The sequence below is a fragment of the Glossina fuscipes genome, unplaced genomic scaffold (assembly GCF_014805625.2).
Source record: "Glossina fuscipes isolate IAEA_lab_2018 unplaced genomic scaffold, Yale_Gfus_2 77474, whole genome shotgun sequence".
NCBI classification, from domain to species: Eukaryota; Metazoa; Arthropoda; class Insecta; order Diptera; family Glossinidae; genus Glossina; species Glossina fuscipes.
Genome location: NW_024004529.1, coordinates 1 through 5,083, shown reverse-complemented (window position 1 = coordinate 5,083; position 5,083 = coordinate 1). Strand labels below are relative to the sequence as shown.

General features: G+C 32.8%; 1 long non-coding RNA gene across 1 annotated transcript; it reads right to left on the bottom strand.

Moving 5' to 3' along the window:
• Nucleotides 1-207: 207 nt before the first annotated feature.
• Nucleotides 208-3,387, bottom strand: LOC119643975. The gene is made up of 2 exons (XR_005248464.1): nt 2,790-3,387; nt 208-2,349 (listed from the first exon to the last, which is right to left on the bottom strand). It is a non-coding gene; the product is annotated as an uncharacterized LOC119643975 (long non-coding RNA).
• Between the last annotated feature and the right edge of the window lie 1,696 nt (nt 3,388-5,083).

The following is a 5,083-nucleotide window of genomic DNA, read 5'->3' as shown; positions in this document are numbered from 1 at the left end:
TGATCGTACATATAAAAAACAACTACAACTACGCATACATTTTAATACTACAGGGAAATCGTTATTTGAAAAAAAAAGCATATCAAAGTTTGTGAAAAGAGTTTTAAAACTTTACAATCTTTTTAAATGTTCATTTTTCTAGTTATATTTAAATTGTGCTATTTTGAAACCCACCACCCAACCCACAAAAAAGGAAAAGATTTAGGCGTAATACAGAATTCGGAAATGTACATCATGGGCACCATAAAGTGGCAGAATTTAACCCACAAAATTTATCCTTTTTTTTTGGTTGACGTATCGGTAAATATCAGTTTTAGGTCTAAGTTGAGAGAAATGTGCAACTCATCAGCATAGCGCATCAGTAAATGTATTCTATCCACATCGGTCATCAAATATTATCGCCGGGGTTTCGCGTATACTTTGTCTAACAAAGGGGATCATCGTGATTCTCTTCTTTTTTTTTGTTAAATAGCTACAATCGCAAAAATGCGGATAAGCGGTTGAAATCTGCTACAAACGTTCCTTTATCGATTAAAAACTAACGGCTAAAAAATGGTTATGCTCTGCTTACATATTCACGAGATCAAAAGACGAAAATTGCAAAAAAATTCTCAGTGTTTTTTCAAAGTTGTATCAGTTTAATTTCTTGCAAGAGAACTAAGGGACCTTGACACGGGAGAAAGAGTTACAAGATTTGAATTTGTGGTAATAGGTTATTCCACAGAAGCCGTTAAGACACCATAAAAGATACGCAATGTGCTTACGGTAAATTTCAAGAAAAAATTTGAAAAAACCATTTAGGATTCTATGGATAAAGTAAAACTTATAGACAAATTAAATTCCATTTATTACGGGATAAATGTTTGGAGGAGAATCTCTCAAATTACTTACATTGATTGAAAGTGTCCCTTGATTGGCTTTAACTTCTTTTGAAAATCTGTAGGCGTTATCCTCATTTGTGCGGACAGAAGTACAGGGCAGACGGACACATGGACAGGCGAACAGACGGACTTGCTTAGATGTATTCCAAATTTGGCAATGGTTAAGGAAACATATACATAATGGTGGTTTTTCAAGCTTGCTTATGAGTGGTATAGAGGTTTTGACAAAAATTATATCATTGGGTAGGCGTGGCCTATTTTTTTCTTTTTTGTTCTGAATACCTTTAATGCGGAGTTTGGATTAAACGTATTCGAGATGGTCATGATGGTTCTTACTTGGGTGTAGAAGATGTTACGAAAGCGTTGGACTACCAGAGAAAAAAATTTAGGAGTAAGAGGCTTTGAAAGTAATCTTGTGAAATTATTGTAAAATTTATTTCTCTTTGTTTATGTTGATAGGTCTCCACTATGGTCGCTCTGAAAACCACTATGGCATATTTTAAAGAAACTGGGGTTATAATAGCAATGCCTGCCTAACGTGTAGCACACATTCAATTATACGTTTTGTCAAGAAAATAAAAAATTTGGAGTTGTTAAGTAAAGAAAAAATTAACAGCACACATTAATGTGTCAAACAACAGCCGTACGCAACGAATAGAACAATTGAAATAGTCTCACCTGAGCAGTTGTAATATCTGCGGGGCTAAGCAAAATTGTCAATAACCAATAGGTAAATAATAGAAAAGAAGAAAGACGGAGAATATTCAATAAACGGTGTCGTTCCTTGGGCGATCGTTCTCTACGGAGTAATCACATTTTGATTTCATCTTAGAGCAGCGAACGTTACGATCGATTTGGTATCGCAATAAAAACCCTAGCGTGTAGACTCTGAGAAAGGAGAATATTTGAATATATAATTACAAAGAAGGGCAATATAGAAGTTCTCCCATAGGGAAAACTCTAAACAGCCGACAACTTCTCAACAACGTCTGGAGGCGTCGAATATCGTTACATGGCGATACAGCACAGTACACTGACCGAGATGGATGTTTAAATATCTTCCGTGTGATGTTTTCAATAATCAAAAAGTTCGCGCTGCACGCTGCACGAGTATTTTTGAACAGCCTAAAATTCTGCCTCAATTTTATCATCTTTCTGAAATATTGCGACTAAAAGCTTAATCTCAACACATTTTGTTATTCTGACGGGCAACATTATTTCAATTGACTATTAGCCTGTATTCTATATCAGACATGAGGACGAATTTGTTGTTGCCTTAGGTGCGGATCGCTTAACTAATACGCCTATAATTATCAAATACATGATTTTATTACATTACGTTCTATATTTGCTTGAGGTGGTAGGTTCGTCACACTCGCTACAAGGCGAATATATAAATTTTCTTAATAGCTTTTAAATCAATTTAGTCCTCCTTAATAGTGTCCTCCTCCTCCTGCAGCGAAATGATCTAAATTTAAAGATAATATGAAAACAGAATTTCTTACTTTTCTTTTCTTTCTTTTTAAAATATTCAATTTCGTGTATGTAAAGTGTATGTAGACCTTTTCTAATGTTAAGCAGACATTCATTTAATCATCCATCTAGCATTCATTCATTCGCTGCTTATGATTATCTTGACTACGATAATTTTCTTCATTTAATATTTACATACAATTAAAAGCATCATTGTATGCAAATCAAAAAAAAAAAAAAAAAAAAAAAGAAGAAAAAAAAAGGCAAATGAAAAGCAAAAATCTGAACGAAAGCTTTATGGTTTTTAAGAAATTTATTTCTTATTAAGGGTGTGTGCGCCCAGGTGTTTTTTCATAATATTATACATAAAGCTTGGTGAGTTTTGTGTATACAAAAGACATTGCAAGGATATATGTATGTATATCGTTTACTTACTGACTTGTTGCGAAGGATTAGCGTCGGTTCTCATTCAAAATTATCGCACAAACCATAATGATGTTAAGGTTTTGACACGTGTTAGCTTTTGTTATATACTAAATTTTTATTTATTTATTCTTTCTTTTCTTTTTTTTTTCTTTGTTATTTTTAAATGTCCAAAACATAAAATTCAGCTAATGCAATGAGGTATACAATTTTTTTTTTTATTTTTCATTTCAAGTTTGCTAATTTTCTTGAACTGTTCAAAACTTATCTGGAAACTCATCTATGAAAAGCAATGGATGAAATTTGGTTTTTGAGTGTTTTTCTTTTTTTTTTCTTTTTAATATTAATGTATACAAATATCTCTAGTGAGGGTTGAATGATTTATGTTTTTACACTACATATTAATTTCAAAGAGGCAAAAAACTCATAATATCTATGTGTATATTACTTTTAAAGTAGTGCCAAAGCGTGCGTTTTGTTTAAACAATTGGTTGTTGCAAAGAACTGCGTGAACTGGTTTTGGAATGCACTAGGAGTTGACAATTATTCATTTTTTTCATAAAAAAAAAAAAAAAAATAGGGCAAAAATTGTTTTTTAATACTATGTTAGTTTTTTCTTTTAAATGAAATATTAATTTTTAAAACAAAAACTTATATCACATGTACGAGTAATCAGAAAATTTTTTTTGCACTTTTAAATTTGGGCAAAAATGAAGTAAATTGTTGAAAGGAAAAATTGACAAATAGATTTCATTATATAAACTTACCTTAGTAGTTATTATTATACACTACAACACTTGGGGTGTGTTAAGTTTGGGCGGGTGTATGCGATATCGAAAAGGATTTGAGAAAGACCCACCTATTTAGGATCACTTTCTGAATCATGTCAAGGTCGTCTGTCCGACTGTCCATCTGCCCTTCTATTCTTTTCTACAGGTCGCAATCTTTGAGACGTTTTGATGAGATACTGTACACTAACGATTTCTAGCTCAAGGACCAACTCTGTTGAAAATGGTTCAAGTCGAATCACTTCTTTGATCACTTCCCATATAATACCTCGATTTGAAAGGTTGGGCCATGAATACCTATAGGGTGCTGTAGGATATTTAAAGGAAGGTCATGGCTCATCGTAGTTTGTTTTAGTTTGTTTTTTTCCGAATATTTAATACGGTATAAAGACACAAAAAGATCTTAAATTGATTTAAAAATTATCAGTGCGGATGTAAGCGAAATCTGCAAAAAATTATAGAAATCTTACAACTATGTAAAGATCGTTGTTGTAGCAAAGGAAAAGCAGACTGTACATAATACTGTAACCAAAGATAATGAGACTTTCCAATGTAAATTACGCGGGCCTACCATTGCCAACTAGATAAGATTCACCAGTTTTGGTGGAGATAGTCCCCTATACGTGTAAAAAGATAATGATCAGAAAGAAGTGGAGAAGGAGAGAAAGGGATAGGGATTAACTGCGATCTACTGGATGGCACTTTAGAGCAAGTAATCGAAGAAAGATAATGAAAAAGCATATTTGATCGCCAGACGGCATTTTTGCAACGCAAACAAATTAATGCCATGATATGACTCACTATAAAAGGACATAGTCGAATTAGGATTAAAAGTTTTTTTTTTTTTCAATCAAATTCGTTGCAGCTTGTTGCGGAGCTTCTTGAGCTCAAGAATGGCTATTGCGTCCTCATTTTGCAAAAACCTAAATCTACGCTTAATAACTTTCTCAAATATAGTTTATCCAGAACCTTTCTTTGTATCCCCAAAAAATTGTCAAAAAAAAACAAATTTTTTAAAGCTGTTACCTAGGCGTTAAATCTTCAAAAAATGCCTGCATGCATGATGCTTATGCAATCTATTTAAAAAGAGGATCACCTAAAGTAAGGGTGTGAAGATAAATTCGAATTTAACTAGTAAAGACATCTACCATTTCAGTTAACATACCGCTGTTAACGACTTAACAGAGCTCATGTTAAGTACTTACAATTGAGATATAGTTGGTTTGAAAGCCTAATCCGTCCATATTAACAAAAAGAAAATATTTTTGTGGACATTTCATGAATCCATATAAAACTACCTTTCAAACAAACTAAAAAAATTCAAATTCTGCTTATGGAAACTATTTTTAACGGTATTTGAAATTCAGTATGTTAGCGAAACCTGCATATGAAAAAACACCCAAATTTGACACTCTAGTGCGGCCAAACTAGAAAATGTCGCCTATATTCACCTATACCACGTGAATCTATGTGAAAATACCTATCGATTAAGCAAAAAAAATTCACACTTTGCTTTCA